This window comes from Cuculus canorus, chromosome 7 (genome assembly GCF_017976375.1).
Source record: "Cuculus canorus isolate bCucCan1 chromosome 7, bCucCan1.pri, whole genome shotgun sequence".
Taxonomy (NCBI): domain Eukaryota; kingdom Metazoa; phylum Chordata; class Aves; order Cuculiformes; family Cuculidae; genus Cuculus; species Cuculus canorus.
In genome coordinates, this window is record NC_071407.1 from 10,118,591 (window position 1) to 10,132,496 (window position 13,906).

The 13,906-nt window shown below is 39.5% G+C and overlaps 1 protein-coding gene across 8 annotated transcripts in view; it reads left to right on the plus strand.

The window, feature by feature from the left end:
• The window catches only part of ANK3 (ankyrin 3), a 368,949-nt gene that overhangs the window by 186,180 nt on the left and 168,863 nt on the right, over positions 1–13,906 (plus strand). The gene's annotated exons all lie outside the window — the stretch shown is intronic.

Genomic DNA, 13,906 nt, shown 5'->3' on the forward strand with positions numbered 1-13,906 from the left:
CAGCAGATGCATTTCCTGGATGGCAGCCATTAGTGCATCTGGGGACTTATTTACTAGTTATTGAAAATATTGGACTGAAAGGGGAAAAGAAAAGATGCTGCTCCTTCTTTCTAATTTTCACCTAATTTCTGGGGTGCTCCACAGCATTTCTTTGTCAAGATTTGTCACATTAGAAACATCCTTTGACTTCTGTCAAATATTTAGCCATCTTCTGGGATGCATTGCAGGCCCTGCTTCTCAGAAATTTGTTTCCAAAGATGTTTAGCACATACTCTCTTAATTTCATTAAGGAAAAGCAAGAAATACTTCCAAAAGGTTCTTCAGATTATTTTCTTATTGTGCCATGCATGACTAAACAGTAGAATGAATTTTTAGAGTAGTTGAAGAGCGAAATTGGTTATCTCGAGCGCCCAAAGATTTTCTGTGATCTACATAAACGTATAACCTAGGACGGCGAGGGGTGTCTCGTGCCCTGTGTATGAAGGCCACCAAGGAGCAAACGGCAAATGGGTGTTGAGTGTCTCTGCTGTTTCCACCTTGGCTGCCTTGGTCACAGCAGACTGTAGCGGTGCCAAGCACAACGCTTTCCTGTGTGCCTTTCGTACACCTGCTCGCTCGATCTGGGGCAGAAGCTCCAGCTCAGTTTATTGGCACCAACAAATTACAGCCACAGGTGAGATTTTAGGGAGGGAAAACAAAATTGTTCTGGGATGTAATGGAACCCTTGCTGCTCTTCGATATTTTGCAAATGCAAGTGTGCAAGTATTCTTGCTTTCAAAACTAAGCAGTAGTATAATGGGGAGAAACGCCTATTTTATGCTAATCTTAAGGATTTCATATCTGTTATCACAATGATACATGTTTCCATCTTTCCCATTCTCTTTCTTTGTGTCTTGCATTCTTCTATTTGTCTTTCTTTAATGCCTTTGCTCTGAGAAGGGGAGTTCCAGTTGTAATAAGGATGGGCAAGAGGATGCCATATGGATTTGGCTTTTTTTCCCTCTGTGCTTGAGAAGGGAGAAGGGATGATTTCAGGCCATTAAACATGCAATGAAGCATGAGTATCTTTGGGCTTAATGTTTCTTCTTGCTGAAATGTAGAGATTCAGTTTTAATATGGATTTAGTCTAGGGAAGAGCACATTCCTTATTATACAGAGCATTTTGTTCAGTGTATGTTTGAATTTCATGTGTAAGTCTTTATGGCATTGGGATTGAATCCCTTCAACTTCCCCAGGAAGCAATGTCAGTGATAGGGTTTGCAGTTTCCACTTCTGTTCATGGAATATATTCTTCTTTAATGGAAAAGCAAATATCAAGAGTTATTTCTTCAACTGTACATGATCTTATTTCCTCTATATACTAGCTGTGTGTTGTATTTTATGTATAAAGTAAAATACTTACAGACATATAGTAAAAGATACACCAAGTCAAATGCTTGTAGAAACTCCCTTCTAATATTCTTATGAGAACACACCTATTTGAATGGTAGGCTTTCATGCTTAATATGTCATTGGCACTTTCCATATTGAGGTGAGACCATAAGAAACAGTGCAGCAAGGGCCCAAAAACTTAGAAGCACAACTTGATAAACATATTCCACTTGTGTGCTGATTACTTCCAATCTTCATGAGGGTTGGGAGCTTTAGTGCCATCACTACTGGAATGTATTTGAAGGCTCTTTTGGCTTCATTTTGGTTTTAAAACAATATTTTTTTTAAAAAAACTGTAATTGCCCTGTAAACAGCTTAATTACAAATATTTATTCTACTAGTCATAACAGAGTTTGTCATTTTGCATATGAATTCATTTCCAGTCTTCAAAAATGTCTTGAGGCACATTAATTTACAGTGTGGATGTGTCATTTTTGGTAATTTTCTGCTTCTGTATCTTTCAAAGAAATATCTTAAAATTTCTAAAGGGACAGTAGGGTTTGATGCAAGATAGCAGTAACATATAGCTCTTGGGTAGATGGTTCTCTGTTATCTTTTGTGCAAGAAAACAGCATTGAGATGCAGCCTTTCAAAGTGAACCACGTTTCTGAAAATAGGTTGTTTTTTTCCAAAAAATGGGTGGAAGTGGGGTAAGAAAAAAGACCTACTTTCTCTGCCAGTAGGTCTTAAAGCATTTCTGATAACACTGCTTATGTATTGTCTTCCACGTGAGCCCTTAAGCTTGAGGAAGGAAATCAGAGAGGATGCTGTAGAATACATTACTAGACACTTTAAATAGCATGCAGTATACAGTGTGCGCACCTTAGGGCATTTAGTAAGGTAGCAGTTTGCTGTTAAGACATATCCTTGTGTGCTGGCTGTGCGTCTGTCAAAACCAGGCTTTTTTCTTGTCATATGAACTCTAGCCTTTCATTTCATCGCAGTCTCAGAAGCTGAAGTCTCAAGTCCAAGTCCACAAATACTCTGTAGTAGAAACGTCTACTGATGTCTTCCTGCCATTACCCAGAATTTGTACTTACTGCATCTGTAGATTAATGGCTCTCACTCACTCATCTGTGAACCATTAGAGGTCCATGGAGTGTTTGCTGCTGAGGTGATCTTTCCCTCTCATTGCTGCTTTAAATGAAAATAAGTGGAAAATACCTGGTTTCTGTAATTGCTATAGAGCAAGTTGGGTCAGCTGTAGAGAGCTAAAGAGTATCTGTGCAATAAAAAGGAGAAGAGTCAACAAGATAAATTTAAATGAGATTGTCATCGTATGGCTGCAGGATTGAAAGGGACAGGATTGTGTGATATGACTTCACCCACTGTGCAGTCCCTATACTTGCACCGTCCCCTGTGTGAGAAGATAGACTTCAGTGAAATCTACCTTCAGCCCCATCTAACTTCATGGTCAGGATCCTACTGAAATGCCTGGGCTCAGGAAACGCAGACATGGCAGCACCGGTGGTTTCCTTGTAGAGCCCAGGGAAGCCAGGTTCCCAACCCACTGTGTGTTAATTGTTCAGCAGACAGTATCGATCTTTTGCACCTGTGCTAGGAAGAGCAAGAGCATACATTGGTCAGCACATTTACTGAAATCTCTTGCTTCATAATGGCTGTTTTAATATCACTTGACTCAGTGGATGCTGGACTTGAGCAGTCTCCCTGAGGTCAGTAGGTCCTACCTACAAATGTGGGTCATTTGGCAGCTATTCCTTACTGCAAGTGTCACTAGGGATGACGCCACACTGGTAGGATGGCTGCCATCAGCAAGACGCCTGCACTGTCGGTTGTAATTAAAATCTTAGGCTGAATAATCCATTCTGGATTCAGACAATGAAGGGATCTTCCGCATTTCCCCTGCCTGTGCAGAAGAGAATGTCAGCCCCCAGAAAGGTGCAGCTCCATCCCCTGATTTGGCAAACAATTTTGGCTTGCAGACTGTGGAGAGGATCGGTTTAGGCAAAGACCTCTCAGCCTCGGTGGGACAATCCTTGGACCTGACAGTTCTTAGTTTGAGTCGGGGAATATACAGGGACTTTGAAGCAGGTCACCTTCTATCTGAAGAAGAATTAAACCAGGTAGACACTGGATACTTGCCCAGTGAATGATGGTGGTGGTGGTTTCCACGTGATGCCTGTTTGCATTGAATGAAAATGTCAGGAGCAACAGGAGAATTATGCATTAGAGCTCATGCACAGGAGTAACCATCCTAACCTTGTATCTGTCCATTTCTGGGGCGTAAGAAATGCAAATTCCTTGTGCCAGCTAGACTTGCTTTAAATTAGGGGGTTTTATGTGTGGTTTAGGTGGTTTTGATTTGTTTTGGTTTTGTTGTTGTTGTTCTGGGGTTTTGTTTGTTGTTTTGGTTTGGTGTTTTCTTTGGTTGGTTTTGTTTTAGACTCCATCATAGACCTTTTAAAGGGGCCTTTGAAATGCTAGTTTTAAAAAACTAGTTGAACTGAGTTTTTCAGAGGTGCTCGAGTTGTAGTTACAACTTTAAATCACAAAAAAACCCCGACACATAACCCAGAAATGAAGCACCTCTCACTTTTCTGTGGGGATAAGATCCTTTTGGCTGCTTTGTGCTATGTTCAGGCAGGCTGAGTCCCACCTAAATCACTCATCCTAGTGTTTGCTGCTGGTTCCAGGCAGACACATGAGGCCTAGGGACGTATTGTCTCTTCTGCCTTTTCTATTGCCAGTTGGACCTAGAAGTGCCTTTTCCTGGAGACAAGCATCGTGAGGACGTTCCATTACAGAAACCAGGAGCTCCATCCCAGCAGCTCTGTGCTGTCTGTAGGTGATGGCTCTGGTAGCTGCTGTGCTGTTCTCTAGAGAAGGCTCTCTAAATCGCAATCTCCAGAGAGATTTTGTGTCGAAACCTGATTTACTATGTTACCTGAATTTTCAACAGCACATTCCTTTTACCAAAGCCAGGAGAAGAACAAAAGTGCTTGCTGAAAAAATGTTTTATAATTGCATGTGGTTTTATGTCCATTGATTGTGTGTTACATGGGTTTACTGAAAGATATCCGTCAATGTATTCCTATGAAATTGAAGAAGCTAATATCTTACTGAAAAATTTGCCAAGTAAAGATAATCCAATTAGGCTGCTGCACATAGCTGAGTTTCTAAATTATTGATGTTTTAAAATCAGCTGCCTTATAATGCAGAAAAAGCTGCAATGTAGATCTATTTAGCTGTGGTCGGGTTGTGATATTACTGTGCAGTATTTTTTAGAAATGTACAGAAAAAACATTTCTAAAGAGACTTGTTTTGTTTTATAGAGCACAAATACAAAAGAATATACTTACAAATTAAACATCTAGGAAGTAAATAGTAGGACTTGGCTGAAGTGTTTGTTCCTGTCTGTTGTTAAGCTTCAAGGAGATGGCTCTTATCTTTAAAAAGAAGTATGTGGTGGTTTTATTTTTAAAACTCAGGCCAAAATCTAAATCCTCCATATTGCAGTTGTCCAAAGGAAAGTCCACTTGCAGCTCTGAACTTGCTGAAATAAATAATTTTTCCACTGTGGCTCTTGAAATAAACAAAGAAATAAAATAAAAACACATCAAAACCCCAGAGCAATTGGGCACGTCAAGTGGCAGGAGTTCACGTACACAAATTCCATAGATGAGAGCTGTGGCTCTGGTCACTCCCTGCGGCTCTAGGGAATGGCTGCAGAAGGCTCTCTCAGCCAGCATGATCCAAAACTATTTAGAGCTTTAGTTTCTTAAACCAATGCTTTCAAACCCAGCAAATAGGCAACAGCTTTGGCATAGTGATGCTGGATATTAAGAGAAGGTAAGGAATAACTGAAGAAGGGTACCCTGCACTAATCCAATCTAAAAGCAATATTAAATCCGATCACAGTAACAGAGCCTATATCCAAAAGCAAAGGAGTAAAACGTGCTCCACAGACAGATTAAAGAAGAGGTATTGATTACTGTCCCTGTTATCAAGCATCTGGGGCACTAATAAGTATCTCAGTTGTGCATTTTGGTAACAAAGGAGAGCAATGAGTCAGTGGTTGGGAAGGCAGCAGGATTAAGTGGGAAGGAAAGAGAATCATTATTATATTTATTCTGCTGCTGTCCAAAACAGAATATTAAAACCCATCATGACTGATTTTTATTTTCTAAGGGGACTATCTAAAATATTACTTCAATAGAATATCCTATTTTAAACATAACCTGGACAAGTTTACTATTTCCCATATGTTTTTGTTGAAAACAGCTTGCAAAGTCTCACATACTCTCCGAGTAAAGGCTTTGTGCCAAAGAGTGAATTAACCCATTAGTCATTTAACAGTTAAAAGTGACTTTTAAATGAAATATCTAAATCCCTATGAGATGTTTCAGTCCAACACTCATTATTTGCTGCTGTTATGATGCCAGTAAAGCTTAAACAGCAAAAGCTGGGTACGTTTTCAGGTCAGATGTTTGTCCTCGCACACATGAAGAAATGAGGAATGGGACTGTTTTGAGCATCTTTGATGTTGAAAATGAGGCCGTTAACTGAGCATTCAGCTTTCACTAGGATCATATCCATGGCATCTGAATTAGGACCCCTATGTCTCTCAGTAATCCATGGAAAGAGGGACTCTTCCAGAAGCTGACTTGGGCACCTTCAGGTGCCCGCCTTGATGATTTTAAAGGTCCTCTCCAACCTTGGCAGTTCAGCCATCCTTTTTCCCTGCCTGTGGGCTGTGACTGACCTTCATGAGGGACATTGATTGAACAGCTGAGGTCAGCCAGGACACAGTTGTGTCTGTCTGCCTGTGCCAGACCTTGCTCTTCTGTGTGCATTGGTATTCCACTTCCTCGTGCCCAGGCTGTGACAGCTCATACCCATGCAGACAAATCCTATTCTCCTAGAAAGTATCTTATGGTGTGCTGGGCTGAGAGGGGCCTTATTTGAATATTGTGATTTATGTCTAGGAGTTTGTTATTCAGCGTAATGGAAGTAAACACCTGTGTGGGAGGGCTCTAAGTTCTGGTTGGCAAGGATGCTATTGAAACCACTGTCAGCTGACTGGATTTATGAAAAAAAAAAACCAACCAAAAGCTGCATTTTTTTCCAGTGTGTGTGTGTGTGTGAGAAAACAATCTCACATACTAAGTTGTATTTCATTCTGTAGTCCTTGAGACCTCATTAATACAACTATTCTAAAAGGAGAAGGAATGCTATTTTTGCATTTAATCCTCACAGGTTTTCCACATTGTCCCTTGAATTATATATATATTACATAGTCTTTCAAAAAATACCTACTGCATCCTTCCCTATTGCTAGAAATCTAAGACATTTAAGATTAGTGTCTAGTTTATTAGCTAATTGTTATAACTGAAATTACGCAGCCATAATTTCTGATCGTATTGGATGTATGCAAGGCAGATCGAGTGCCCTGGAAGCTCAAAAGCAGTGGAAAACGTGAGTCAGACATATGAGGCTATTTGTATTAATTTTGCAGGCAGACCTGAGATTATGAATGTCCAGTGGCATTGACCTGCTGTGATTATTTACATTTTTCTGCTGTGATTTCTGGAATTATCCATGATTTCACTATATTTTTATGAAAAATGTTTATTTTCATTCAAAGAATCCTGAAGGGCTTTGCTAATTCATAGTGTGTTGTACATTTCCAATATTTTTCTGTGTGTGAAAAGTAAAAGAAAAAGAAATATGGTAAGAAAACACTAATGTTGGCACTGAAAATGCTTAATGTTTGTCAGCAAATGTAGCCAGTTGCTGAGGCCAGCAAATAAAGACGACTACTACAGGTAATTGCGACTGCTTTGGTAACTGGGTTGAGGAGAGCTTAATTGTCTGAGCTGGAATTTGATCATGGCATCCATTTATGTCTGCGTTTTCAAAAGACAAGCTGGGGTCTTTGAAAACTATAAGGTGTTAAAGGATATTGTGCTTCGTCCAAACTCTTACTGGTAATGAGGTAATAAAAGAAATATAACAGCATAAAAACACGTGGGAGCTTTTTTGATGTAAATGTACACAGTAGTACAGATGTGTTAGCGTTGGAACCGGCTGCCCAGGGAAGCGGTGGAGTACTACCTCTAGAAGTAATTAAAAGAGGTGTTGTAGATGTGGCGCTTAGGGACGTGATTTAGTGGTGGCTTGGCAGTGTTAGGTTAAGGATTGGACTTCATGATTGTGAAGGTCCTTTACAACCTAAATGATTCTATGATTTTGTGCTGGAGTGAGAGATGTACTGTATTAACGCGTGGTGTGTGTTTTTAAGCGGTCACTGCACTCGTACAATCTTTTTGCAAATAAATACCAACCTAACTCTCAAATCTTGCTGACATTTGAAGGCTTTATGTATCATTCTAGTAGTCCCATCCTCTTTGTGTTTTAATCATTCTTTCACAGTCCGGTGATTTTCCTGATATCACAGTTAAAACTCTTGTAAAGTATGGATTTACATGATCTGCTAAATTAAGCAGAAGGACACCACCAGGAGCAGCACATCCACCAGCTCTATTGTCACAAGAGGCATAGCTGCTGCCCATTTCTTTTCCTTCTTTTGTGAGCTTCTAAGAAGTGATTTTTCAGCCTTCTATGCACATGGTAAGATTAGATCAAAGTGCTAAAGTAGTTGATAACAAAAATATAGAAAGTTAGTTTTTTATATTCCACTTATATCTGTACTAAACATCCTAATAATAAGGATAAGAATAATGATTTTTCATGTAGGTCATACATGTGCATTTGATATTAGACTTGTGGATGATGCGTATTTACAAGAGAACTCTTGCCACTAATTTTAGGAAATATGATTCATGTCAGTAATGACATGGTTTTCCATCCTGGAGCAGTCTGTCAGAGCTCCCAGGAGGTTCATTTTAGTTTAAAATTCATAGATGAACTACCCTGTGTAAAGAGCTTTTCTGCTTTTTCTATTTACATTTCAAATAATTCCATGGAACTGTGTGGGAGCAAGAGAATTGTCTATTGAATCCTCATGGATACAATAATATTAATATCATTAGCAGTGCTAAGGAAATAAATAGATCACAGAAGTTTGCATGTGCCTTAATCTGTAAAATCCTCTAGCTGTATAATTTCCCTTCATTTACAATATTTATATTGCTATTTTAGTCTGAAAGGAGAATGCCTTCCCGTCCAGTCTGTTGAACGTCATCTTCCACAACCCAAACACCACATATCCCCTGGTGAAGGTTAGCATTATGCATCCACAAAGCAGTTTCTTTTTACTAGACTAATAATTTACTAAATGCTTGAGCTGAGCTTTTGTGATAAGTACCCTCTTCTAGGGAGAAAGACATTTGCTCCGTAAATCAGAAATGACAGTTTATAATAGTACTGAGATGGCGAAGAAAGGAGGGAAAATGGAGCTGAACTCTACATTATGGAGGGACCGTAGTTTCTCTTTACAGCCCCAGGAATCCTAATCTACAGTTCTTTACCAGTGAATATATAAACTCTTCTGCCTATAGGGGTTTGTATGCAGGTAGGCTGGAACAAGATTGCCTTAATGCTTTGGGTAGGAGAAAAGCTTCTTTTCATTTTTATTGTGGATCTGGAGGAGGAGAGAGAAACAGTATTATTCTTGTTTCTTCTTTGTTCTATATCCAGATGGCATTCATGGTCAGTTTATGAGAGAAGCTTGTAAACCCATATTTTTCATTCCTAATCTGCAGGCTTTCTAGTTGTACAAGATGGTGTTTACATACAAATCAAAATGGAAATCTTTCCCCTCTTCTTAAATTCTCTGCTGTATAATCTGAAATGAGATCCAGTGTTACTGTGGAGACTACTTGTGTGCTTTAAACTATATGATACTTGTTAGACAGCATGAAATATCCAATTGAATTTAAAGCACAGGTACTAAAGTACATTAGTACAGTTTCTGTTTCACCCATTTTCCCTTTTTAATTGTGCTTGTCGCTTTAATTTATACAACCAAATAATTTATACTGTCTAGAAATTAAAAATGAGATTGCTTAATAAATTATGTGGGAGTTGGGTCAAATTTTGTATTCAGATTCATAAGTGCCTTGCTCTAACTTTGAGCAGAAGTGGTACGTGTGCAAATCTAAACAGTCTTTATTTATTGATGGGGAAAAAAGATGTCTTTTACTTAGTGGTTATACTGCTTTGTGTCTCAGGAGCACGTTAGTTCTCTAGTCCTCTTTGCAAAAGCCAGTAAAATCCAGTTGATGAGGTCTATGGCTTCCTTTTGTTTTAAATTTAGGATCAACGGTATTCTCTGCGGTTTTCAGCAGCTATCTGTCTGCGTGCTCAAATGTATTGGACTGGGAAATATGTTTATAGATACTTGACATAAATGAACTCTCTGCGTGTGTGTGCATAGAGAATTCTTTGTCTAAACATGGAAATGAGTCTTTGAAAAGATCTGTTGCATTTCCTACTATTACAAAAAACATAGGTGAGTTACTGGAAGCTGACTTTACCCAAACCAAAATTGAATCAGTGATAAATTTAAAATGTATTTTAGATGTCTTATGAAAATGGTGTTAAAGCCTTGGCTCATCTGAGATGCCTTTGGTATGAATAGAGCTTGTTAACCACTGGAGAGAAGAACTGGGAAATGTAGAAAAACTATTGGACTCTGGGGTTATTCACAGAAGGTATAGATACAGGATTGATGGTTTGTCCAGGCAGTTCATGGGAGATGGTTGCATTTCAGTTAGTAACACCCAGCGTGCTATTTGGATGCAATAATAATTTTGGAGAACTCTCTGGGCTGTAATGTAAAATACTGCATACTAAAATTAGGTTAAATACCAGTGCCTGCTGGGTGGGAGGAGGGGAGCAGATTTAGGAAGTGCCATCTCTGTGTATTTGTGAAGTTTTAATTCTCCAGACCTTGCTCAGAAAATGAATACGTTTTATGGAAAAATAGGAAGCTCTTGTTTGTGAAACTATAATGCACTTGCCAAAGGAAAATTTAATTGAAGTTGCTAGGACAACATCTTAAATGCTTGATTTTTCGTCTTGTAGCATTTTAATTGATAATTTTTCCAAGTAAAAAGATAATGGTTTTCTGTCTTAAGTGATTTTAGACGTGTTGTCAGCAGAACTTGAACTCTCTAGTCCAGAATGCAAACTCCTGCTCCTACCAATGAATGTAGTCAGGTTGCACACCCCGCAGGGTTCCTGCCCCAATGTTGTTGGAACATTGCTCAGAAGAGTCCCCATCTCTGCAAGCGTTGCAGGCGCTGCGCAGTGCCACCCATCCCTGTGATGGCTCCTCTTGAATCCCCAGCGCACTGTGCCACTGGTGCTGCTTCAGTGGGGCCCCAGCTCTTTTTAGTGATTTTCTACATGTTTTTTATTTTACTAAGGCAAATGGGTAACCAAGGGAAAATGACAGCTTTTTAAATTATTGGGTTCTCAATTACAGTTAAATAGGATTTTCATCAGTCAGAAAAGGCATATCTTTATCTGTGAGTTTTGAGATCTGTGTAATAAATACATTTAAAATGGAAGAAAGTATTCAGTACGCTTAATATAGCAGCTGCTGCCTCCTCCATAATGCAGTGTGAACACTAGCTAGTTTGTCCTGCCAAGGGACTGCTTTTTCAAGAAGCATTGTGTAGGTAATACAGATATAAGAAATACTACTGCTCTACAGCAATTTTAGAAGCCTTGTGAAAGCTATTTAACGTCAGATAAAAAATAACAGTTCACAGAGAGAAAGGAAATGTGAGAGCATGCTACAAGAGTAACTACAGACTTGAAGGTTCTCATAAGGAAAACAAATGCAGGCTAACTAAGAAGGTTAGAAAAAAATCAAATATGGCCATGTGTGCTGCTGTAGTGACTGCATTATTTATGCAGTCATTCCAAGGTGTGTTTGTGCATCTGCTCAAAATGTTTGGTGTGAAATCAGATATCAGAAGTTTTGTGAACCTGTTTCACTGGCGTAGCACAGATTACACCTATGCAAGCCAGGGCAAAACCCAGTAGTATTCTAACCTCATGTCATTCGAAATACATTTTGAAAGTATGGCATGACTACCAGATAGAAAATGTGATGCATATGAGATAAGGCCATGCAAAGAGAGGTACATAGCTACTTCATAAAGACCTTTAATAGCTGTGACTCTTATATTTTGCCTGTAAAGATAGGTAAAGGTACCCTAAACTTTTGAACAAGTTTTAGAAGAGCTTCTTTATTGTATAATAACAGTTCTCTTGCTGTAGCTTAAAATATCTGCGGTATAGCTGGAAAGTATTACACTACAACACAGTATAATCCACTATCAAATCGCTATACATCTTGAAATCTCATCTGTATCTTCAGGAATTATGCTTCCTATGGTTTCTTTCCGCTCTCGTATAAGTAATTTCTGGGGAGCCATTGAGCTCATACAGTCTCTGAAGCTGCCCTTTTGCTTTGTAGTTTTCATGCAACTTCAGAAAGCATCTGTCTTAAATGTGGCCGGCATGTCATGTGTGTAATATACATAAAGGGACACAAAATCAGTAGCGGTGCTTCAGGGACAGCATTAATAGTTAGCCAAGCTGCCAGCTCTACAGTGAGAACTGAGAGACGTATTTATGCATCTGTGCTGACAAATCGAAGTCCTATTTGGAATGCAGTTTGCACAGCTGTCCTCGTCCCCCAGCAGCACATCAGAAATTAACTTGATGAGATTTTTTTTTTTATTCATTTTATTAATTTTCCTCTTTTTTTTGGAGAAATTCCTGCATAACCCCAATGCAGAATGTTTACCCCTTCCTGGTGTAATACATCTTGAGGTTATTACTTCTACATCTGAATGCTGTCTGTGTTCTTGGAAAGCCTCAGTGCTGTTATAGTAACAAAGTTGAGGCAACATGACTCTAGTGTTAGTGCCCTACCTAAGATTTGAGGATGAAAAGGTTGTGGAAGTTTCTTGTATTCGCTAATCAGACATTTCAATGTGGATTTAAATCTGAGAGACAGTTTTGTACACTGACCTCTAAGAAGCTGGAAATTCAGTGAATTCAGTATATATAGCTTAAGTACCTAACCTTCTCCTCATCTGTTGATACGTGATCCCCATTTCCAGTCATCAGTGGGGGTACGTTCTCTTTGATCTTCCTCTTTTGAGGCTCCACAGAGGGATCTGAACAGGCTGATCAATGGGATGAGGCTGAACAAGGCCAAGTGCTGAGTCCTGCACTTGGGACACAACAATCCTGTGTAGCACTACAGACTTGGAGAAGAGTGACTAGAAAGCTGCCTGGCAGAGAAGGACCTGGGGATGTTGATTGACCAGCAGCTGAATATAAGTCAGCAGTGTGCCCAGGTGGCCAAGAAAGACAGTAGCATCTTGGCTTGGATCAGAAACGGTGTGGTCAGCAGGACCAGGGAAGTGATTGTGCCCCTGTACTCAGCACTGATGGGGCTGCACACCTTGAATACTGTGTTCAGTTTTGGGCTCCTCACTACAAGAAAGACATTGAGGTGCTGGAGCATGTCCAGAGAAGGGCAACAAAGCTGGTGAAGGGGCTGGAGAACAAGTCTTATGAGGAGCAGCTGAGGGAACTGGAGTTATTTAGCCTAGAGAAGAGAAGGCTGAGGGGGAGACCTTATGAGCCTTACAACTCCCTGAAAGGATATTGTAGAGTGTTAGTCTCTTCTCCCAAGTGATACATGCTAGGACAAGAGGAAATGGCCTCAAGTTGCACCAGAGGAGCTTTAGATTAGACACCAGGAAAAATTTCTTCACTGAAAGAGTTATCAGGTATTGGAACAACTGCCCAGTGAGGTTGAGTCTCCATACCTGGAGGTATTTAAAAGACGGATGGATGAAGTGCTTAGGGATATGGTTTAGTAGTGGACAGGTATGGTTGGACTCAATGATCTCAAAGGTCTTTTCTAAACTTGTGATTCTATGATTCTATATTGTTACTGAGACTAGGGATAGTTTTTGAGCGATGCTGAAATCAACCTGTTATAGTCACTTGTTTCTCTTTGGGTTCATTGCATTGTAACATCTTATTTTTACATCATTTTAATGATTATGAGATATAATTTTTTTTATTGTTTTTTAATGATTATGTGTGTATATTTTGGCTGAGGTCTTGCATAGACAGTCAGTTGTAAGGTATCTTGGACAACTACTGCTTTTGCAGTGTTGCTTTTGGAACATATTACATGATAGAAATTTCTTCTTCTATGCGGAAACCATGTCTGAGCATTTTGAAACCATCTGGTGGTTCTGTGGCTTCATACTGCAGTTATGTTCAGAACAAGCCTAAAAGATAGACAACAGAGAGAGGGAGTGCTTGGAAGGGCTTATTTGTCAGCAGTCACATTTCTGGTGCTTAACTTGACTTCAGAATGAAATGCTTTGCTGTTGTCACCATGATTCTTAATGATTAATTCTTTGCTCCTGGCAGTCCTGCAATATTGAAAAATGTTAGAATAGGATCCAGACTACGAGACAGCCAACCCCTTTTTGCAGCATGGATA